Source organism: Gossypium arboreum, chromosome 10, assembly GCF_025698485.1.
Source record: "Gossypium arboreum isolate Shixiya-1 chromosome 10, ASM2569848v2, whole genome shotgun sequence".
NCBI classification, from domain to species: domain Eukaryota; kingdom Viridiplantae; phylum Streptophyta; class Magnoliopsida; order Malvales; family Malvaceae; genus Gossypium; species Gossypium arboreum.
In genome coordinates this window covers 92,645,724-92,671,523 of record NC_069079.1, presented here as the reverse complement: position 1 = coordinate 92,671,523, position 25,800 = coordinate 92,645,724, and the positions used below count along the sequence as shown (strand labels likewise).

General features: G+C 36.1%; 1 non-coding gene across 1 annotated transcript; it reads left to right on the top strand.

Annotated features, from left to right (window-relative positions):
* The first annotated feature begins 24,439 nt into the window (after nucleotides 1-24,439).
* Nucleotides 24,440-24,546, top strand: LOC128282985 (small nucleolar RNA R71). The gene has a single exon (XR_008273331.1). It is a non-coding gene; the product is annotated as a small nucleolar RNA R71 (small nucleolar RNA).
* Nucleotides 24,547-25,800: the final 1,254 nt, after the last annotated feature.

Here is a 25,800-nt window from a genome sequence, read left to right as displayed (position 1 = left end):
CAGCTTAGCACTCTGCATATTGAACTCGCAAAGAACTTTCTCAATGTACCCCTTGACTTAGGTACAATTTACTTGCTTTTCTATCTCGAGAATCTCCATACCAAGTATCTTCTTTGCTGGTCCTAAATCTTTCATCTCAAATTCTTCACTTAGTTGGGCTTTAACCTTTCTTATCTCTCTTTATCTTTTCTCGCTATCAACATGTCATCAACATAAAGAAGTAGATACACAAAAGAACCATCACTATTTTCTTAAAGTAGACACAACTGTCAAAACTACTTCTTTTGAAATCATGAGAAGTCATAAAGGAATCAAACCTCTTGTACCCTTGTCTTGGTGACTGTTTCAAACCGTAAAGGGACTTTTTCAAAGAAGCAAACATAGTCCTCTTTTTACGAGACTATAAAACCCTCTGGTTGTTGCATGTAAATATCTTCCTCAAGTTCTCCATGCAAAATGCGTTTTACATCTAACCGCTCAAGCTCCAAATCATGCATGGCCACAATACCAAGCAAAGCTCGAATCGAACTATGCTTAACAACCGGAGAGAACACATCTGTGAAGTCCACTCGAATTTGATCAGTAACCCTTTGCAACAAGCCTTGCTTTATATCCGGTTCTTCAACTCTCAAGTCCCTTCTTTCTTTTAAACACCCATTTACAACGAATGCCTTTTTACCTTTAGGAAGTTTTACAAGATCCCATGTTCATTTTTGTGGAGTGATTCCATCTCCTCTTGCATAGCAAACATCCACTTTTCTGAGTCTTCACAGCTAATCGCCTCAGAATAATTAAATGGCTCTTGATTCGTATCTATATCTTCAGCCACATTTAAAGCATAAGCAACTAGATCAACCTCGGCATACTTCTTTGGAGGTTTAATTTCTCTTCTTGTCCTGTTTTTGGCGATAGAGTATTGCGGTGAAGAAGCAACTCTTTTCTCAATTTTTGTACTGGCTTGAGGAGTTGATTCTGTATTAATCTGATGCTCCACCTGCTTTTGGTTTTCTTTATTGGAAGAGTCTTTAAGAGATAAGTTAGGTAGCATAGCAGTTTCATCAAAAACAACATCTCTGCTAATCACAACTTTTCTATTTTCAGACACCATAACTTATAGCCTTTTACACCACTTTATAACCAAGAAAACGCATTTAATGGATCTCGGTTCCAATTTTCCATTATCAACATGAGCATACGCAGACACCCAAAAATCTTTAAATCGAATAATTAGCGGGATTACGGACCATACCTCTTGTGGAGTCTTTTCTCAATGGCAACGGATGGAGATCGGTTGATCAAAAACATGCACGATGAGGTCGCTTCGCCCAAAATGACTTGTAAGTTGGCATTTGACAACATACATCGAACCTTCTCCATGATCGTTCGTTCATTCGTTCGCAACGCCGTTTTTTTGTGGAGTATGACGAATCAAGTGTCTCATGATCCCTTCGACTTGCACAATCTATTAAACTCATCGAATGTAACTCTAAGCCATTGTGCATGCGGAGGTATTTTATCTGCTTTTCCGTCTGCTTTTCAATCATAATTTTCCAAGACTTAAATGTGGAAAACACATCGCTTTTACGCTTGGGAAGAACGCCCAAACTTTTCGGAAAAATCATCAATAAAGGTTAGCATATAATTAGCTCCACCTCTCGAAGGCACTCTGGGCGGCCCCCACGATCGAATGGATATACTCCAACGTTTCCTTTGTGTTATGGATTCCTCTAGTGAATCGAACTCTCTTTTGCTTCCCAAAACACAAGTGCTCACAGAAATTCAGTTTGCAAATTCCTTGCCCATTAAGAAGTCCTCTTTGCTTAATTACGCCATGCCATTCTCACTCATATGCCCTAGGCGCATATGCCAAAGTTTAGTAATATCATCATCGACAAGGAAGAGGAAGCGGCAATTGCATCACCGATATGATAGAACCACAGAAACATATAACTTGGCAATCTTTCTTTGCCCTTTCATCACAACAAGGGACCCTTTGAAATCTTTAAAACCCCACTTTCACCGTGTATCTGCACCTTTTGAATCAAGAGTACTCAACGAAATTAAATTTCTTTTCAATTCGAACATGCCGCACGTCACTAAGTGTTCGACAACTCCATCAAACATCTTAACTTTAATTGTTCCAACACTGCGATTTTACATGAAGCATTATTTCCAATCAAAACAACACCTTCAGATCATTGTTTCATAAGTTGTAAACCAATCCCGATTGGGACTCATGTGGAAGGTGCAGACTGAATCAAGTATCCACTCCTCGCTTACTTTAGAATCATTGATGAAGCAACTAGAAGTTCACCATCGCTGTAGTCTTCTACAACATCGCCTTCACCGAATTTTACGGTTGTTTTCCTTTTGATTCGCACCTCCCTTTTAATCTTATTTTGTAGCTTATAGCACTCAGATTTAATGTGCCCTTTCTTCTTGCGAAGTTGCAAGTTTTACCTCTGCTTGAAGATTTCGATCTACCCTTAGATTTACCACGAGGATTCCGTTCTCGTGTTCTACCACGATCATCATCAACATTCCGGTCTTGTCTCCCACGAACAATGAGACCCTCTCCACGAGAGTTGGGTTTAACCACAAGATGCTTCATCTTATCATACGAGGTTAAAGAATCATAAACCTCATCAACTGTGAGAGACTCATGGCTATATAAAATCGTGTCTCTAAAGGTTGAATAAGACGGGGCAACGAACAAAGTAGAATCAACCCTAGATCTTCCTTATCATCTTGAACCTCCATGGCCTCCAAGTTTGAGAGAATTTCTTTAAACACCATTTAAGTGTTCGTGTCTGACGCACCTTCCTCCAAACGATGAGCATAAAGACGCCGCTTCATATGCAACTTGCTTGTTAGAGTTTTCGACATACATATTTGTTCTAGCCTCTTCCATAATGCAATGGCGCTTTTCTCTTTCATCACATCCTGCAAAATTTCGTTGGACAAATGCGAGATGTAATTGTGTTAATGTCTTTCGATCCTTACGCTTCTTCTCTTCATCTGTTAATGTCGAAGGCATCTTATCTATCCTAGCAGGGCATCCTCTAGATCCATCTGCAAGAAGCGCTTGCATCTTAATTTGCCACAACGCAAATCGGTGTTGCGATCCAACAATGAATTTCATACTTCAAAGACGCCATTACCGTGATCGAGATGAATAACCGGAAGCTCGATACCAATTTGTGAAAATAAAATAGAATAAAATAAATAAAAATAAAGAACACATAAATTTTACGTGGAAACCCTTTCGGAAAAAAACCACGGCGAGGAGAAGAAAATTCACTATGTCGAAAAATTTTTACTCAAATACAAGAGGAATAGACTATGTCTATTTATAGGCTTGCAAAGCCATATTCTAGTAGGATTGAAACACCTTATCTAATCAATATAAAATAGATGGAGTTTAATAAGGTTTAAAACCTTATTCTAAAATAAAATAAAAGAAGTCTAGTTCTATATGGATTTTACTTTTATTTTATTTTCCATCGTATTTTATTTAAATAAGAATTTGGGTCACTTAATTCTAACAAAAATTTTGTACTATAATAAAAAAACCATGCAAGATCAACTTAATAACAAGCATGCAGAAATAAATGAACATAGGCTTTACTATTTTTTAAGCTCTGGCCATCCTATCTCCATAAGTGGCAACTAAAAATTCAATACAATTTAGAACATAGTAATGAGCATCAACTAAGACATTGCAACCTTCAATGTTAATGTGACATCCCTAATTTGACTCTAGTCGGGAAGTGGTTTCGAGACCCTAAAACCGAGTCACACAAGAAATTGATTGTTAAATTTCATGTCTATATTATGTTACAAATGGTGTGTGAAATTTTGATGCTTTGATTTTTGTCAATTGAATGCGAATTTAATCAAAAATGGCTTATGTGAGAAACATTGAAAATGTGTTGGTTAATTCTTAAAAGGGCCAAATTGTTGCATGGAGGACTTGCATGTCAAAGTCCCCATTTTTCATGATAGTGGCCGGCCATGTTGATGTTTATGACAATATATATGTATTATTTACTAGTTTTAAGGCAACTAAATGGTTTTATAATTTTATAATATTATTGAATGAAGTAATAAGTGAGAAAATGGGTGAAAGAAACAAAGTCCTTGTTCTTGTTTCTTCTTGGCGGTTCTAGGAGAGAAAACAAAAGAAAAACCAAATGTTGTTTCATCTTCTCCCTTAGTAGCCGAACCTTGAAGAAGAGAAGGAGAAAAGTCTAAAACCATTCGGCACTTTGATATTCTTCATGAGGTGAGTTTCTTGATTAAAATTTGATGGGAATTTGATGTTTTTGGGATGGATGTTAAGCTAGTTAGGCAACCAAAGGTTCAATTTTTTTTTGTGTGTGTGGCTATATGTGCATTTCGCCATGGTCTTTGCTTGAACTTGAGATTTGTAATGTGATTTTTCCTAAATTGTCTATAAATTTCTGGTTGTCGATTTCATGGTAATGGTATATTGAATCCATGATTTGAATCCATGAAAATTTAGTGAGGTTGCATTCGGCAACTTGCTTGGAATTATGAAATGATGTCCAAAATTTGTAATTTATGCTTATATATGGAAATAGAGCTTACAATTAATAGAACCATGTACTAATTGAGGATTTTATGTGTTAAATTTTGGATGTCAGAGTTTTAGCTTTGAAATGGTTGTTAGATGAGTTATAAAGTACTAAAAAAACTGGAAAGAGAAAGAGCTTAAGGCATGGTTAGTATTCGGCCATGATGAGAAGTAAGAAAATTATGTTTGTGGTTATAAAAGATTTTGGGCATTCGGCTACTCGAGGAAAGATGAGAGACATGCTTATATGTTTACATGCGTATTACCGAACATGATTGTGAATAATGATACTAATAAAACGGTTTGTAAGTTATTAATAAGGGTTTTTGACATAGATACTTGTAAATAAGACAAATGTCACATATTTGGAACCCTTACATGTTATTTCGGCTTTAGTTAATTATTGTAGAAATTAAAGCTAAATGTTATAAGGAATAAGTGTATTTCTTGCTAACCGAATTATAATATGATCGAATGTGGTTTTACACAATAGTGATGTGATAAGTTTAAATTTGGTTCATTAGCTCAAGAACTCAAGGAAACAAAGTCGGATCGTGGAAAAAGGGGTAATTGATCGAATAGTCGGAATTGACGTACATTAGCGACCGATGTAAGTCCTCAAGAAATGACCCTACTCGAATTATGTGAAATGAAATAGGAATGTGTAATGATTATTGATTATGGGTGTATGAGCAATTGAATGATACCCGGGCTAAGTCCCGAAGGCGATTATGCTAGTAATATGTTTGTGTTTGAGCCTTAGTAACGAGAATGAAACATGAATGTGTAATGATCATTGATGTATGTGTGTGCATGAGCAAATTGTGATATCCGGGCTAAGTCCCGAGGACATTTATGCTAGTAATTATATCCGGGCTAAGACCTGAAGGCATTCGTGCAAGTTGTTAAATCCGGGCTAAGACCCGAAGGCATTTGTGCAAATCGTGATATCCGGGTTAAGTCCCGTAGGCCTTGGTGCGGGTTACCATAACCGGGCTATGTCCCGAAGGCGTTTGAACGAGTAGCTACATCCGGTTAAACTCCGAAGGTATGTGATTTGAAAATTATAAGCTTGCTGGAAAATTTCAGCTAATGCACTTGTGAAATTTCCCAATAACAAGGTAAGTGTGGTGTGTGCTTTGCGCGCTAGGAGTAAGAGCGTATGCATATCCGCTCCTATGATGGAACGAGTTATCGGCCTTAACGAAGCCGTTATTTGTGTATGAACATAAGAGTTGGGATGGTGAAGTAAGTATGATTATGTGAATGTGTATTAATGAAATGATGTATTTGGTTATGTGAATGTATTGCTTTAATTAAAGCTGATTTTATTGCTTGGGACTTACTAAGCATAAATATGCTTACCCCGTTGCTTTGGCTCTCTATTTTATAGATTGTGCTCGATAGCAATCGGATTCGCGATCATTAAGGTCGAAGTCATCTACACTATCAAAGCCTCCATCTTGGTATAATTTTGGTTGGAATTTGAAATGGCATGTATAGGACTACCCCTTGTTGGTTCAATTATGTTGTGATGTATATGTGTACGGCCATGCGAAAATGGCTCGTAAAAGTAGAGTACGGACTTAGACCGTTTGTGGTTTGTATATATATATATGGTGTCATGATGTGATCATGGATTGGAAATGGGAGTGTTGGTCACATGATCAGCCATTGGTATGGTTAAAATGATCATATATGAACCTATGTATGGCAAGACTAGTTGGTTCATGGAGACTACAAAATAGGTAAGACCTACCTTAAAAACAGAAGCTGCCAGCTGCAGTGACGTGAATGTGAAAAATCACCAAAATTTGTAGCAATGGTATTAAATAGTGAATAAGCTATGTAAATGAACATTGATGAGTATATTTTCATATGGAAGAAACGAAATGGTCATAGGAGCTACATGTTAAGAGATATGAAAGCTATTGTGAGACAGGGCCAGAACGGTTTCTGGGTCCCCTGTCGCAACTTTAAAAATTTACTATAAATTATCCAGAAAGAATTAGGAGTCATGCCTTATATGTACAGATTCCATTTTGAGTCTAGTTTCATTAGAAACAAACGGAACCAGTATTAAAGCCCTGTACAGAGAGATATTCAAGTTATAACGCGCGAAGGTCAGAGCAGTCGATCCCTGTAACATGGGTGACTTTAACTAATAAACTGTACCAATTGGCCCAACCAAAAATTCTAGAAATAAATCCATGGATGGATATATGAGTCTAAATTCAGGGAAAATTTACGAAACCAGTTTCCGAGTTTTGAAACTCGAGATATGATTTTTAAGCCGACAGTGACGCAGTTTTCCAGCCTGACTGGAAATGTCAAATTGGTGGGCAAAACATGTGAACTTGGCTTGTTAACCCCTCGTGTCCGACACCGGCGATGGTCTCGGGTTCGGGGTGTTACAGTTAAGGTGTATGCCTAGCAATTGCACCTTAGCGCCTAGCAATTGTACCTTAGCGCCAAATGATAAAAGCTCCCTAGAGCCTTTAGGGAAAAGTACCTCCGATGACACATGCACACCTGGTGCATCTAGATACACTTTTTTGTAAGGTGATAGGTGCAAAACAAAAAACCCAACTACTTTAAGTTCTATTAGGTTTCTTTTTCCTTTTAATTAATGTGCATAATATTTGAATATCAAGCAACAGGTAAGAACGACATGGGATCATAAGGAAATCATACAGACTGGTCTATTAATTAAAAAAAAAATGCAAGTTTTGCAGATAAGCTGGAGCACAATTTAGAGTTTATTATCATAACGATATATATTAACCTTGGTATATAAATGGATAGACACATATATCTTATGCCTTACTGCACTTTGGCAAGCTCTTTTTTTTTTAATATTTTGCCCCTTGCACCTTAGGAAATAAAAGAATTTTAGCACCTAGAATGCACCTTGTGCCCTTGATCATACAAATTCTACCTATTAGTCATAATATTATCTGTACTTCATTGTTATTAGAGAAAACATCCTTGCATTTTCTTAAGGAATAAGAAGACATGTTTAACAAAATTTCTAGACAAAATTTTGTGTTCTTGTGCATATTAGAATAGCATATTAAACAAAATCATATTAAGCTCCAAACTTCTTGATTGTACTCCATTCCAAGCTAGAGACAACTACCAGCTAGATATCCAACAAAAATATTTTGAAAGAAATACTAATCATGCAACGCCAGTATGCTTACTTGGGTTTTGTCTATACTTCACTTTTTTTTTTCTGTACATTGAAATTTTACTAGTTAAAAAGAGTTCAAGTTTCAATCAGTCAAACAATAGCAAACAGGATAGAGAGGATTACTGAGTCTATGGCAATAGAAAACCACATTTTTCCACTTCCTACCGGTCCCACAAACAATCAAAATCAACAATAAAAAAAAAACCCCAACAAAAACCATAAATGAATTTACTCAACAAATAATCAAAAGCTTATGTTGATCTTTCAAACTTGAAAAGGATTTGCAAAAGATTTACCTTTGCCGAGTTCAATAATTGAATTGTACAACTTATCCATATGTTTAACTTCCTTAAAAATGTTAGCAATACTCGAAACCAAAGCTTCATTAGAATGAGCTGTGAAGTTTCCACTCCCTGCTAATTGATCCTTCAAACCAAGTGGATAACTGTAACAATCTAAAATTTGAATCCTGAAATGTCACCCAAAAAGACTTAATTAAAGTAAATAAAGCAGAACTCGTGCAGTTTTACAGCTTTAATTTATCAGGACTTTGGTTAAATTTCATTTCTTCATTTAGAAAAAACAATTAGAGCCAAAAAGAAATTCACCATTTATCCAATGAAGCGAAGTTAGTTCCTTTGTTTTTTAGGAAATCCAAATAAAACGATAGACTAAGGCAAAATGAAACGACAACAAGGCCCTCTGCAACAGATAATAACTAAGTAATTACCCTAATTTCAAGTTAATAAAGGTTAACAAAACGGTTTTTCGAGAAGAAAATTAAAGGAAAGCGAACCGTGACTGCGATTTTCCTACCAAAATGGAGGAGAAGAGCTGAGAAAGCACGTGAGAAAACACTTGCAAGGCAAATGAGTGTCTAAAGAAAAAAACTTACCGTTTGGTTGCAGTAGAGGACGGTGACGCAGCAAAGGGGACACTCGACAGCTATGCAGATGCTCAGGTCGGAGGCGCTGCAGCAGATGGCTGTTAATTTTGGTTTGGGGAAAGTTTAAGGTTTTGCAGAAATTTGAGAGATTGGGGGAAATATTTTAGGGGTAAAAAAATAGGGTTTCAGGAATATGGCTCGAATGGAATTAGAGGAGAGCAAAACGACGTAGTTTCCTTTACTCAAAATGACGGTTTGCGGCTTTTCTAACATAGCGTCGGTAAAAGTCGATCTTTTGCGGCTTTTATTACATAGCGCCACTAATGCGAGTAAAAAGGCTACTCAAAACAACACCATTTTGGTTTGGTGAAATGAACTTTTGCGGCGTTTTTCACAAAAATGCCGCTATTTTATTACCTTTTTTCTTTATTGTGCTTTAGATATTAATTTAATAAATATATATTACAATGTACAAAAGTAATTAAAAAAATAACCGTATACCCTAAACCTAAACCCTAAAATAAAATGATTTCTTATCGTCTTTAGTAACACTCCAAAATTTTAGACCCTAAATTTAAAAAACATAAAACATGAAATGTTGATCCTACACCCTAAACCCCAAACTATGGCCCATAACCTTAAACCATAAACCTCAAACCCTAAACCCTAAAACATAAACCGTAAATTTTTAACCTTACACCCTAAACCATAAACTACAACTATTAACCCTAAACTAGAAAACCCCGAACCATAAACCCTAAAACCATAAAACATGTACAACAAACCCTGAACTTTAAACCATATACCTTAAAAATACTAATTAAACACAAAACCCTAAATCATAAACCATTAACTCTAAGTTTTAAATCTTAAACCCTAAAATAACATTTTTATTATGACATTTTATCAAAAATTGAAGGATTTGGGGAATAAATAAACGATTTTGTGAAAAATTTCAAGAAAATCTAATTTGGGAAAAAACTAAAGGATTTTCGGGGCTAACAAAACGACGTCATTTAAGTCAAATTAGTATTGCAAAATTACGGCGTTTATGGAAATTGCCACTAATTTATTGTGACAACCCGAATTAGGGCCTAATCGGAATAGTGGTTTCGTGACCACAAATCCGAGATAGAAATAATTGTATTATAATTATTTTGGGGTTTATGATATGATTGCATGATTGTGTGAAAATTTCGTGATGAAATTCTATGCCTAAAGTGCTTAAATTGAAAGTAGGGACTAAATCGAATAAGTTGCAAAATTTGCATCCCGGAAGTTTTTAGTATGAAATTGTTTTGGAATATTAATTAGGAGGTCTTAAATAGCAATTTGACCAATTTTAAGTTCATGGACAAAATTAGGACATGGAAGGAATTTTTGAAAGTTTAGTAAGGAGGGGCATTTTGGTCATTTGGATATTAAATGAAATAAAATGGGAAAAATAACACAAAATTTATCATCATCCTCCTTAGTTGCTGCCGAATTCTCCCTCTCTCCATAGCTAGGGTTTCTTCAATTTTCAAGCTCCATAGTAAGTGATTTCAAGCCCCGTTTTTAATGTTCTTTACGTTTTGGAATTAGGAAGCTCGATTAAGCTTATGCTAGTAATAATTTAACCTAGGGTTCATATTGGGAAAAATACCCATAGGTGAAATTTGTGTATTTTGATGTTTTATGATAGAATATGAGGTTTTAAATTATGTTAAATAACTTGTGCTACTCGGTTTTAAGTGAAAACGAGTAAAAGCAGCATAATCGGTAAAATACCTATTGTTTATAACTATATGATAGAGTGAGAATTTGATGTTGTTGTAGAAGAGAAAATGTTCAGCATATCATAAAACATAAGAATAAGGGCTGAAATTAAATTCCGAGCCTAGGGGCAAAATTGTAATTTTGTAAAGTTAGGGGCAAAATGTAATTTTTCCATGATGTGATTTTGGATTGAAATAAATAGTATGAGTATTAAATGAGCTAAATGTGTTATTATAGATCAAGAAAGACGCGAATTGATCTCGAGCAGGGAAGGAAAAAGTTTTGGACTAAATTGCAAAATTTCCACATTTTGCACCAAGGTAAGTTTGTATGTAAATATTACAATAATTTCATGTACATCCTTATATTTCAGCCTATTATATAAATATACTAGCTGATGTTAAAATATAAATCGACTATTGGAAGAATGGAAATAAATATAGAGAGAGAGATCTCGGTTGAACATTCGGAGAGATCGAATGAAATAGAGGGCGTAGCTAGGTCACATGTATGATGCCGAGTGCACATCATGTGTACAAGAAAGCTACAGACACCTGTAGTAGCTAGGTCACATGTGTGATACGAGATGTATCCCATGTAGACAAGAGAGCTACGTGAAAGATAAATGTAGCTAGGTCGCATGCGTGATTCCAAGTGAAGGACACCATGTAGACAAGAGAGCTACGAGACAAATCGGCTAGGTCGCATGAGTGGTACTAAGTGTTCACCATGTCTACAAGAGAGCCGAACTAAATGAAGTATGATGGTGGGGATGTGTGCTCAAACCATTAAATATCGAGGATTGATCCGAATTGTTTAACGGGATGGTTTTGTGGTGATATTGTGGTTTGGACCTACACTTTTGGTGAATGAAATGTGGTGAAAATGATTTGTGGTATATACATATATAAGATAAAATGAGGTTAGCATAAAGAATGTGTGAAAGAGTGAAATTAGCATTAAAACTGTTTTTAGATGGTAGCAGTGACGTGATTTTGAAAAATCACCAAAAATAGGAGGAATATAATTAGAAGTTGAATGAGATGTGAAATTAAAGTTTAATGAGTCTACTTTCATGTAAAAGAAACAGAGCAAGCAAAGGAATTCTATATTTTGAGATATTTACAATTGTATGTGACTTGCTCAGGATGAATACGTGATCCCCTATTCCAACTTTGAAAAATCATTAAAAATTGTACAAAGCAAATTAAGAAATATAGTTTACATGCCTAAATTCCTTATTGAGACTAGTTTTAAATTAAACAGACTTCAGGGTTGTTTGAATTGTGTACTGAGAGAAATTCAATTCGTAGTGAACAGAGGTCAGATCAGTCGAGCTGTGTAACAGGGAAACTTTAACTAATAAACTGTACTAATCGGCTGAACCAAAATTATAGAAAAAATTATCAAAAAGCTTTATGAGTCTAGATTCAGGAAATTTTACGGATTTGAATTTCGAGTTTTGTAACTCGAGTTATGATTTATTTAGTGAATATGACGCAACAGAGACAGCTTAATCAAAGTGGAATGAATAGTGAAGTTAAAGTAGATATACTTGAATTGTTGTGTAAACATGTTAGATTCTTTAATTAGTATTTACATACTTACTTACTAAGCTATAAGCTTACTTTGTTTCTCTCTTTTGTCTTATAGTGTCCTTGGCTTGCTCAGAGTTAAGGATCGTGAAGATCTACCGCACTATCATACTTTAGGGTATTTGAACTAAACGTTTTGAATTATGGCATGTATAGTAGGCTTAATTATTTTGTTACGTGTCATATTTGTCTAGGTTTAAAATATTAGTTACTGATTACTCGACCAGCTACTTTGTACAAGCCATTAAAGCTGGCTAATATTGTTCAAGACATATGTTATACGATGCACTATCAAATTGGATGACATATTTATATCTCGATTTTGTTTAATGGTATGTGTTATGTTCGGTAATACCTTGTATCTGTTCCGCACGACGATAGCGGGTAAGGGTGTTACATTTAGTGGTATCGAGCTATGGTTTAGTCGGTTCTCGGACTAATAAAGTGTGTGTAAAAGTCTAGCTATACATGCCATAAAAATATTGTGATAGTGTGGTGACTCTGATTATTCTAAAGCGTGTTTTGTTTTAATATAGTAATGGATCCCAAGGAACTGCGGTGATGATGTTTAGTAATGTCGCGGTTCCCACACAAGGGACCGCTACTGTGGAAAGTAGACACGAGACATTGAGACAAGGAGATGAGGCTCGGATGCCTTTCTCCAAATGATGAACAATTGGTATCTTGAATTTATTCGAGCAAATCCAAATGCTCAACCTCCTCCACCCCTCCTATACCTCGGACGATTCTGTGGCTGCTCAAGGTATAGATTTGGTAAGAATGAACAAGCCTCCGATTGACAAGATTCGAAAACAAGGGGAAGAGTTTAGAGCAAAGGTCGATGATGATCCCGAGAAAGCGAATTCGGCTTGAAAATTCTACCCGTGTATTTGATGAGCTCTCATGTACACCCGAGGAATGCTTAAAGTGTCTTGTATCACTTTTGAGAGATTCGACTTACCACCGGTGGAAGACTTTGGTTGCATGGTGCCAAAAGAAAAGTTACTTGGGATTTCTTCCAGGAAGAATTTAGAAAGAAATACATAAGTCAGCGATTTATTGATCAAAAATGGAAGGAGTTCCTTGAATTGAAGCAGGGGAAAATGTCTGTAGCAGAGTATGAACGCGAATTTGTAAGACTCAGCAAGTATGCCCAGGAATGTGTGTCCACCGAGGCTATTATGTGTAGAAGATTTGAAGATGGGCTGAATGAGGATATTAAAGTGCTTGTAGGAATTTTGGAGTTGAAAGAATTTGTAGTATTGGTTGATCGAGCTCTTAAAGCCAAAGAATTGAACAAAGAAAGAAGAAAAGGCGCTATTGAGGCTCGAGATGTCGAGAAAAGACAGATAAGCAAGCCATTTCAATCTCAACCAAAGAGGTCCAAAGAGACAAACCCTCAAATGACAGTTTCAATTGGGGATTCACACGAGAGATCGTGGTAGAGCATATTCGGGTCTAAAGCTCAAGCTACTTGGTAGCAAGTGTGGGTAATGTGCGACCTAGAAAGCCCGAGTGTCGACAATGTGGCGAGCAACATTATGGTGAGTGTTGGGGGACCGAGCGAGCTTGTTTCAAAGTGTTCTCGTGAGCATTTTATTAGAGATTGTCCGGAGAAAGTTAAAGAAGAAAGATTTGAGTGCTAGAGCGAGAATACCACCGCTAGTAGAGGTAGACCACCGAGAAATCTTGGAGGTGGGACTAGTAGTAAAACTATAATGAAAGATTTAACGGCAAGATCGGAAGCTAGAGCACTGCTAGAGCTTATGCTATCGTGCCGAGAAGATGCATCATCTCCGATGTCATTCTTGGTACATTTTCTCTCTATGATACTATTGTTATTGTATTGATTGATCCGGGTCCTCTCATTCCTATATTTGCATGAATTTAGTATCCAATAAAAGTTGCTGTTGAATTTATTGAGTTTACGATTAAAGTGTCGAACCCTTAGGCCAATATGTGCTAGTTGACAAGGTTTGCAAGAATTGCCCATTAATGATTCAAGGTCACTGTTTTCCGCCAACTTGATCTTGTTACCATTTGGTGAGTTTGACGTTATCTTGGGAATGGACCGGTTAACATTGTATGATGCTAAGGTAGATTGTAAACAAAAGACACTAGAGTTGAAATGTGAAAATGGAGAAATTCGTGGGTTGAAACAGATGAATCAAATAAATTGCCTATGGTGATTTCGCACATGTCTACGAAATACATGATAAAAGGGTGTGAAGCTTATCCGCTTATGTAATGAATATTGAGTTGCCTCAACTGAAAGTTGAATCGATCTGATAGTCTGTGAGTTTCGGATGTATTTCGGAGGAATTGCACAGGCGCCTCCGAATAGAGATAGATTTTGCCATTGATTTGTTGCCGGCATCGCACCGATCTCGATTGCTCCATATAGAATGGCTCATGAATTAAAAGAATTGAAGGCTCGATTGCAGGAGTTAATGACAAGGGATTTGTGAGACCGAGTTTCTCTCCACAGGTGCTCTGTATTATTCAGAAGAAGAAGGATGGTTCAATGAGACTTTGCATTGATTACCGTCGACTTAATAAGGTGACTATAAAGAATAAGTACCCATTGCCGAGGATTGATGATTTATTCGATCGGTTAAAGGGGCCACAGGTGTTTTCAAAGATTGATTTGAGGTCCGGTTACTACCAATGAGAGTTAAGGAGTCGATGTGTCTGAAACCGCCTTTAGGACAAGGTATGGACATTATGAGTTTCTTGTGATGCCTTTCGCTTAACAAATGCTCCACTATATTTATGGACTTAATGAATCGGATCTTCCGGCCATATTTGGATAAGTTTGTAGTAGTGTTTATAGATGACATTTTAATTTATTCTCGAGATGAGTCCGAACATGCCGAACACTTGAGAACTATATTGCGATCTTGAGAGAAAAGAAACTGTTTGCCAAGTTTAGTAAAAGTGAGTTACGGCTTCGTGAAGTCGATTTTTGGGACATATAGTCTCGGTGATGGTATTCGGTGGATCCAAGCAAGATTTCTCGATCGTTGATTGAAACCGCCAAGAATGTATCCGAGGTTAGAAGCTTTTAGGCTTAGCCGGGTATTATAGACGTTTTGTTGAAGGATTTTCGATGATTGCCTCTCCTATGACTAAGTTGTTGCAAAAGAATGTTAAGTTTGAATGGACTGATAAATGTCAACAAAGTTTTGAAAAGTTGAAAGCACGATTGATGAAGCACCAATTTTAGTACTGAGACCGAGTCGGAAAGGAGTTCGTAATTTATAGTGATGCATCGTTGATGGGCCTTGGATGTGTGTTGATGCAAGAGGGTAAAGTGGTAGCTTATGCTTGAGACAGTTAAAACCGCATGAGAAGAACTATCCTACACATGATTTGGGCTGGCATTGTTGTTTTGCCTTGAAAATTTGGCGACATTATTTGTACGGTGAAAATGCGAATTTTTACCGATCACAAAAGTTTGAAGTACTTGATGAATCAAAAGGATCTGAATCTGCGACAATAAGATGGCTTGAATTATTAAAGGATTATGATCTAGTGATTGATTATCATCCGGAAAAGCAAATGTAGTTCTTGACGCCTTGAGCGAAAAATTTCTTTTTACTTTGAGAGCCATGAACACGGGGTTAGCATTGTCGATGATGGGTCAATCTTAGCGAGATGAGAGCTAAACCATTATTTCTCCATTGATTTGTGATGCTCAAAAGAATGATAGTGAGTTGCGGATCAAGAGAACTCAATGCGAATCGAGTTCTGACTCGATTTTCGAGTTGGACGGATGACTGCTTGATGTTTCGAGACAGGATATGTGTGCGAAAAAGCGATAAATTGATTCGAAAATATTACATGAGGCGCACAATGGCTGTTTATCGATTCATCTGGTAGCACAAAATGTATAATGATTTAAAGAAGTCGTATTGATGGCGGTATGAAAAGGGACATTTCGAATTTGTAACCAAGTGTTTGATCATCAACAAGTAAAAGTGAACATCAAGTGCCTTGAGATTACTTCAACTGGTAATGGTGCACGAGTGGAAATGGGACAAGATTACCATGGATTTTGTAACCGGTTTGCCTTTAACTCCTAAAAAGAAGGATCTTTGTTTGGGTAGTGGATGATAGATTAACAAAGTCAGCCCACTTTATACCAATGCGTACTGATTACTCACTTGATAAATTAGCGAATTATATATTGCTGAAATTGTGAAGTTGCACGGAGTACCTATGTCTATAATATCGATAGAGATCCAAGATTTACCTCGAGATTTTGGAAAAAGTTACAAGAAGCTTTGGGTACAAAATTGAACTTTAGTACCGCATTTCATCCACAAACAGATGGTCAAACGAAAAGAGTAATCCGGTACTCGAAGATATGCTTAGATCTTGTGTTTTAGAATTTGGAGGTAGTTGGGAGAAATATCTATCTTTGATTGAGTTTGCCTACAATAACAGCTTATCAATCAAGTATACAAATGGCACCGTCTGAAGCCTTGTATGGTCGTAAGTGTCGAGACTCCTTTATATTGGACCGAGCTTAGTGAGAAAGCAGATTCACGGAGTTGATCTAGTTAAAGAAATCGAAGAGAAAATAAAAGTAATTCGGGATTGTTTGACAATTGCTTCAGATCGACAAAAGTCATATCTGATTTAAAAGAAAAGAGATTGAATTTCGGTGGGTGATAAAGTGTTCTTGAAGGTGTCACCATGGAAAAAGATTCGAGATTTAGTCGAAAAGGCAAGTTGAGTTCGCGTTTTATTGGGCGTCGAGATTACTAAGAGAATTGGACCGATGGCATATCGGTTGGCCTTACTGGCGAGTTAGAAAGAATTCATAACGTGTTTCATGTATCAATGTTGCGGCGTTATCGTTCGATCCTTCACATGTGATTTCTCCAACGAAATTGAGATTCGATCGGATATGACCTATGAGGAGGAACCAATAAAGATTTTGGCTCGAGAAGTTAAGCAGTTAAGAAATAAAAGTATAGCCTTAGTGAAAGTATTGTGGCACGGACATGGGATAGAAGAGGCTACGTGGGAACTGAGGAAGCTATGAGGAAGCAATACCCAAACCTCTTTCTGGGTAAGATTTTCGGGACGAAAATCTCAAAAGGGGAGAATTGTGACAACCCGAATTAGGGCCTAATCGGAATAGTGGTTTCGTGACCACAAATCCGAGATAGAAATAATTGTTTTATAATTATTTTGGGGTTTATGATATGATTGCATGATTGTGTGAAAATTTCGTGATGAAATTCTATGCCTAAAGTGCTTAAATTGAAAGTAGGGACTAAATCGAATAAGTTGCAAAATTTGCATCCCGGAAGTTTTAGTATGAAATTGTTTTGGAATATTAATTAGGAGGTCTTAAATAGCAATTTGACCAATTTTAAGTTCATGGACAAAATTAGGACATGGAAGGAATTTTGAAAGTTTAGTAAGGAGGGCATTTTGGTCATTTGGATATTAAATGAAATAAAATGGGAAAAATAACACAAAATTTATCATCATCCTCCTTAGTTGCTGTCAATTCTCCCTCTCTCCATAGCTAGGGTTTCTTCAATTTTCAAGCTCCATAGTAAGTGATTTCAAGCCCGTTTTAATGTTCTTTACGTTTTTGGAATTAGGAAGCTCGATTAAGCTTATGCTAGTAATAATTTAACCTAAGGTTCATATTGGGAAAAATACCCATAGGTGAAATTTGTGTATTTTGATGTTTTATGATAGAATATGAGGTTTTAAATTATGTTAAATAACTTGTGCTACTCGGTTTTAAGTGAAAGCAGTAAAAGCAGCATAATCGGTAAAAATACCTATTGCTCATAACTATATGATAGAGTGAGAATTTGATGTTGTTGTAGAAGAGAAAATGTTCAGCATATCATAAAACATAAGAATAAGGGCTGAAATTAAATTCCGAGCCTAAGGGCAAAATTGTAATTTTGTAAAGTTAGGGGCAAAATGTAATTTTTCCATGATGTGATTTTTGGATTGAAATAAATAGTATGAGTATTAAATGAGCTAAATGTGTTATTATAGATTAAGAAAGACGCGAATTGATCTCGAGCGGGGAAGGAAAAAGTTTTGGACTAAATTGCAAAATTTCCACATTTTGCACCAAGGTAAGTTTGTATGTAAATATTACAATAATTTCATGTACATTCTTATATTTCAGCCTATTATATAAATATACTAGCTGATGTTAAAATATAAATCGACTATTGGAAGAATGGAAATAAATATAGAGAGAGATCCGGTTGAACATTGGAGAGATCGAATGAAATAGAGGGCGTAGCTAGGTCACATGTATGATCTTTGAGTGCACATCATGTGTACAAGAAAGCTACTGAGACACCTGTAGTAGCTAGGTCACATGTGTGATACGAGATGTATCCCATGTAGACAAGAGAGCTACGTGAAAGATAAATGTAGCTAGGTCGCATGCGTGATTCCAAGTGAAGGACACCATGTAGACAAGAGAGCTACGAGACAAATCGGCTAGGTCGCATGAGTGGTACTAAGTGTTCACCATGTGTACAAGAGAGCCGAACTAAATGAAGTATGATGGTGGGGATATGTGCTCAAACCATTAAATATCGAGGATTGATCCAAATTGTTCAACGGGATGGTTTTGTGGTGATATTGTGGTTTGGACCTACACTTTTGGTGAATGAAATGTGGTGAAAATGATTTGTGGTATATACATATATAAGATAAAATGAGGTTAGCAAAAAGAATGTGTGAAAGAGTGAAATTAGCATTAAAACTGTTTTTAGATGGTAGCAGTGACGTGATTTTGAAAAATCACCAAAAATAGGAGGAATATAATTAGAAGTTGAATGAGATGTGAAATTAAAGTTTAATGAGTCTACTTTCATGTAAAAGAAACAGAGCAAGCAAAGGAATTCTATATTTTGAGATATTTACAATTGTATGTGACTTGCTCAGGATGAATATGTGATCCCCTGTTCTAACTTTGAAAAATCATTAAAAATTGTACAAAGAAAATTAAGAAATATAGTTTACATGCCTAAATTCCTTATTGAGACTAGTTTTAAATGAAATAGACTTCAGGGTTGTTTGAATTGTGTACTGAGAGAAATTCAATTCGTAGTGAACAGAGGTCAGATCAGTCGAGCTGTGTAACAGGGAAACTTTAACTAATAAACTGTACTAATCGGCTGAACCAAAATTATAGAAAAAATTATCAAAAAGCTTTATGAGTCTAGATTCAGGAAATTTTATGGATTTGAATTTCGAGTTTTGTAACTCGAGTTATGATTTATTTAGTGAATATGACGCAATGAGACAGCTTAATCAAAGTGGAATGAATAGTGAAGTTAAAGTAGATATACTTGAATTGTTGTGTAAACATGTTAGATTCTTTAATTAGTATTTACATACTTACTTACTAAGCTATAAGCTTACTTTGTTTCTCTCTTTTGTCTTATAGTGTCCTCCGGCTTGCTCGGGAGTTAAGGATCGTGAAGATCTACCCGCACTATCATACTTTAGGGTATTTGAACTAAACGTTTTGAATTATGGCATGTATAGTAGGCTTAATTATTTTGTTACGTGTCATATTTGTCTAGGTTTAAAATATTAGTTACAGTACTCGACCAGCTACTTTGTACAAGCCATTAAAGTTGGCTAATATTGTTCAAGACATATGTTATACGATGCACTATCAAATTGGATGACATATTTATATCTCGATTTTGTTTAATGGTATGTGTTATGTTCTGGTAATACCTTGTATCCTGTTCCGGCGACGGTAACGGGTAAGGGGTGTTACATTCATAACCTTAGCGGCGTTTCTGGTAAAAATGCCACTAAAACTTAATTATCTGTAGTGAAATGACGACCTCCAGGGCAAATTGGTATTGCAAATTTTTGGCGTTTATGAAAAACACCACTAATGTATAACATTTGTGGCGTTTTCTGCCAAAAATGCCACGAAGAATTTATTGGTTTATAACAAAACTATGTCGTTTATGTGAAATTTTTATTTCATATTTGTGGCGTTTTACACAAAAACGCCACTAAAAAATTTTTGCTCTGCAGTGAAACGACACCATTTAAGTCTATTTGGTATTGCAACTTTGCGGCGTTTATTACAAACGTCACTATAGCATCACTTTTACGGCGTTTTAGTCCAAAACGCCACTAACAATTCAATTCCCTGTCTTTAGACGATGTCGTTTAGGGTAAATTGGTATCGTAATTTTACGGCGTTTATGAAAAATGCCATAGAAAATTTATTCCTCTGTATGGAAACGACGCCGTTTCAGTCAAGTTGCTATGTACATTTTGTGGCATTTTTTCAAAGCGCTACTAATGTAACACTTTTTGCGGCGTTTTATTCCTAAGCGCCACTAAAAGTTTAATTCCCTCTTGGAAACGTCATCATTTAATGCATATTTGTATTACAATTTTACAGCATTTTCTCAAAAATGCCACTAAAAGTTTAATGCTCTTTAATGGAACGATGCCGTTTAATTCGAATAGTATTGCAGATTTGCGGCGTTTATTACAAATAACACTAACGGAACACTTTTGCAACGTTTTAGGGCAACGCCACAAAAAAATTTTTCCATGTAGTTGAACGGCACTATTTTGATAAATTTTAGTACATTTTAGCAATGTTTTTGTGCAAAACGCTGCTTTAGCTCTTACATTTTGCGGCATTTTCATTTTAGTGCCACTAATGTATAAATTTAGTGGCGTTTTTTTTTCCAAAACCACTAAAAATGCCACTAAAGGTTTAATTTTTTGTGGTGTATGTGCGGTCCTAGTCCCATTGTAATGTTCTCTAGTTGGTCCTAAGTGGCAATGTTCCAAGATCTTAATTGCTTCTGACTTCGTGATGCATCTTCTAATTACTTGATTTGCACATATGCAGAAAAGAAAATGATCTTCCCCAAAATAGTTTTTCACATTAGCGAAGAATCGTTTCTTTTGCTGATGTGTCAACCTTTTTGGTGTAACGTTAGCAGCCAAATAATTCACAATGTCTACAAACCAAGGTTCCTCAGAGTCAGATATAGCAAAGAGTTGTTCTTTAGGGAATGAGTAATTTATCTCATATTCATCAAGCTCCTTGAGATGTGGGTTTTCTAATATAGATAGATGATCTGTTGCAAGATTTTCTGCTCCCTTCTTATCTTGAATTTCTAAATCGAATTCCTGCAACAATAAAATCCATCTTATTAGTCTAGGTTTTGCATCTATTTTAGTAAGGAGGTATCGAAGTGCTGAATGGTCGATATCAACGAAAACTTTGGATAATATTAAATATGGTCAAATTTTATTGAATGTAAAAACTATAGCCAGCAATTCTTTCTCAGTCGTCGTATAATTTTCTTGTCCGGCTGTCAATGTCTTACTAGCATAATAGATCGGTTGAAAATTCTTGTCCTTTCGCTGTCCAAGAACCTCACCTACTACAAAATCACTAGCATCACACATTAGTTCAAAGGGTAAATTCCAATTAGGTGCTACTACAATTGGAACATTAATTAATTTATCCTTAAGGGTATTAAATGCTTCTAAACATTCCTGACTGAAATTGAAAGGCACATCTTTTTCTAGTAAATTCGTTAAAGGCTTAGCTATTCTAGAAAAATCCTTAATAAATCTTCTATAAAATTCAGCATGACCTAAAAAGCTTCGAATTACCTTAACTAAATTAGGGGGAGGTAATTTCTCAATAGTTTCCACTTTCACTTTGTCAACCTCGATCCCCTTGCTAGAAATTTTATGGCCTAACACAATCCCTTCACGAACCATGAAATGACATTTTTCCCAATTCAGCACAAGATTCATTTCCTCACATCTCATCAGGACTCGTTTTAAATTTTTAAGGCAAAGGTGGAAAGAGTTACCGAATATCGAGAAGTCATCCATAAATACCTTCATAATGTCTCCTACGAGTTCATCAATAACGGCCAACATGCATCACTGAAAAGTAGCAAGGGCATTACATAATCCAAAAGGCATTCATCGATAAGCAAACGTACTGTATGGACATGTAAATGTCGTGTTCTCTTGGTCTTCAGGAGCTATTGGGATTTGAAAGTAACCTGGGAGTCCATCTAGGAAGCAATAATACATATGCCTAGATAATTCTATCCAACATCTGATCAATGAATGGTAAGGGGAAATGATCCTTTCTTGTGGCATCGTTCAATTTCCTATAGTCAATGCAAACTCTCCACCCCCTGATTGTTCGTGTTGGGATCAATTTGTTCTTCTCATTAACCACAACTGTCATGCCTTATTTCTTAGGGACAACCTACATAGAACTTGCCCAAGAACTGTTAGAAATAGGATAAATTATTCCAGCATCTAGAAGTTGAATTACCTCAGCTTTTACGACTTCTTTCATGCTAGGATTCAATCATCTTTGAGTTTGCACGCAAGGTTTATATTCATCTTCCATTAAGATTTTATGTGTGTAGAAAGAAGGACTAATCCCTCTTATGTCAAAAATATTCCAAGCTATAGCTCTTTTATGCTCCTTCAATACTTGAAGTAATCTGTCCTTTTTGGTTGGCTATAAATCTAAAGCAATGATCACTGGTAATGGGGAATTATTTTTGAGAAACACATATTCCAGGTGATTTGGTAGTTGCTTCAATTCCAATTTAGGAGGTTTTTCAACGATGGGTTTTAATTTTAATTCATTGTTTACCTCAATACCCTCATAGCTCTTCTGTCTCAGTGAAGGCTCATTAGAATTTAGTTAAGCTTTTGTCTTACCTATCACAGAATCATCGTCATTTACCTCCTCTCCTTGGGCAAGACACAGTTTCAACGTGTCCTTATGTATGATTTCTTGTAAAGAATCTTGAGTAACATGATCAATAGAATCAATAAAATAACTAGAGTCATCTTGTTCTCTAGAAAATCTTATGGCATCATAAATTTTAAACATAATCTCTTCGTCACCTACCCTAAGCACACGTTTACCACCACCCACATCAATCACAGCCCTAACAGTGGCTAAAAATGGGCGACCTAAAATTAAAGGTACCTCAATATCCTCATCCATGCCAAGCACAACAAAATCAATAGGGAATATGAATTTATCTACTTTTACGAGTACATCTTCAGTAATTCCCCTAGTATATTTAACAGATCTATCAGCTAATTGAATACTCATCCTAGTAGGTTTTGGCTCCTCAAGGCCAAGTTGTTTGAACATTTTGTAAGGCATCAAATTAATGCTAGCGCCTAAATCAGCTAGTGCCTTCTCAACATTTAAACTACCAATTAAGTAGGGAATAATAAAACTTCCTGGATCTTTCAGTTTGGTTGGCAGTTTATTTTGGAGTATGTCTTAGCATTCCTCGTTGAGTTCTACTGTAGACAACTCTTCAAACTTCCTCTTATTAGAAGCTCCTTAAAAAATTTTGCATATGTAGGCATCTACGAGATAGCTTCAACAAAAGGTAAGTTAATATGCAGCTGTTTAAAAAGTACAAGAAATTTACCGAACTGTGCATCCATACGGTCTTTCTTCAATTTTGTTGGATACAGGATTGGTGGTTTATATTCCTTCAGCACCAGTTTTGTTTTTTTTCTCGGGTTTTACCTCCACATCTTCATTTCTACCATCTTCTTGTGGTAGCTTCTTTTCAGATTCAGCTAACACTTTCCCACTCCTTAGTGTGACTGCTTTCACATGTTCTTTTGGATTGGGTTCGGTGTTGCTAGGTAGAGTCCCTAGTGGTCTCTCTGAAATCATCTTAGCCAGCTGTCCTATCTGATTCTCGAGCCCTTGAATTGATGCTTGTTGATTTTTAAGTGTAGCTTCAATATTCTGAAAATGGGTTTCCGTTACTGAAACAAACTTTATCATTATCTCCTCAATGTTTGGCTTTTTCTCTTGCTGGTAAGGTTGTTGTTGGAAGCCTGGAGGGGGTGGTGGTCTTTGATTCCCTTGGCCTCCCCATGAGAAATTTGGGTGGTTCCTCCAACCTGCATTATAAGTGTTACTGTAAGGATTATTTTGTGGTCGAGGATTATTACCCATATAATTCATTTATTTGTTCTCCATGTTAGGGCCGTAGGATGGGTATTCTAAATTGCTCATTCCGCCTCCACTTGCATCTCATTGCATTACTGGATGTACCTGCGTAGAACCAAATAAACCATCAATCTTTTTATTCAAGAGTTCTACGTGATTTGAAAGCATAATAACCGAGTCGATGTTAAAAATGCCGATTGCTTTTGTCAGCTTCATCCTCATGACTTGCCACTGATAATTGTTCAGTGACATCTCTTCTATGAACTCATAAGCCTCTTCGAGTTTCTTAATGTTGATGGTTCCGCGGGCAGCTGTGTCAAACATTTGTCTAGTTGAGGGATTCAAACCGTTGTGGAAAGTTTGAACCTATAGCCAAACAAGTAACCTATGGTGAGGGCACCTTCTCAATAAGTCTTTGTATCTCTCCCATGCATCATAAAGTGTTTCTAAATCCATTTGCACAAAAGAAGAGATATCATTCCTCAATTTAGCCGTTTTAGCCAGCGGGAAATATTTAAGTAAAAATTTTTCGGTCATTTGTTCCCAGGTAGTGATTGACCCTCGTGGTAACGAGTTCAACCACTGTTTAGCCTTATTCCTTAATGAAAAGGGAAATAACCAAAGGCGAATGGCATCATCAGAAACACCATTTATTTTGAAAGTATCACAGAACTCTAAGAAGTTGGCCAAATGAGTATTTGGGTCTTTATCCTGCAAACCATCAAACTGAACAAACTTTGAATCATTTGTATGGTGTTAGGTTTCAGTTCAAAATTATTTGCAGCAACTGTAGGTCTAACAATACTTGATTTAGCCCCCATTAAATTAGGCTTAGCATAGTCATACATAGTACGAGGAGTAAGATTCTGATTCACTGGATTTGCGGCAACCATAGGAGGTAGCAGATTATTTTGATTTTCAGCCATTTTCTCGGTATTAGTGGTGTCGTCCTCGTGCTCTTCCTCTTATATAGTAAACTTTGCCTTGTTTTTCTATGATTTCTATGAGCTATACTTTCAATTTCGCTGTCAAAAAGTAGAGGTCCTAATGGGTTTCTTCCAGTCATAAGTATAAAAACCTGCCAAAAGTAGATAAAAGAAAAGTTAGTAATTAAAATAAAAGCAAAATTAAATTGCAATAAAAATAAAAATGGCTAAACTAATAAAAATTAAGTATTCCTAATATCTTAGCCCCGGCAACGGGGCCAAAAACTTGATGGTTGCTAAGCTAACTAAAAATTTGACTAAGGCAAGCGCACCTATCAAACAGTAGTATAGTTAAGGTGAGACCAGAAATATCTTATCTACAAGGACTAGAAGAACTAGTAATTACTATCTTTTTATTATCAACCTAAGAATTGAAAGGATGTTTTATAAACTAAACTTAATTATTTAATTAACTAAGAACGCGTCAGAGATGAAGGTTGAAGAATACTTTTGGAAAACTGATGGAGAAGACAATACCCAAGGAAGAATCCATCTAGACTTCCCTCATTACTTCTGAATTGGATGATTTATTCACTTGACTTAATCCGTAAAAATCTCTATTTATGTTATTATCTCCCTCGAGACTAAAAACAATTGACTCTAGGTTGAATAATTGAAATCTCTTTCTAATTAAAACCCCTATTTTCATAGTAACTCGACCTATGGATTCCCTTATTAGATTTGACTCTAATCTGGCAGATTTATGTCGTCCTATCTCAAGGATTGCATGCAACTCCGCTTGATTATGGAGGATCTA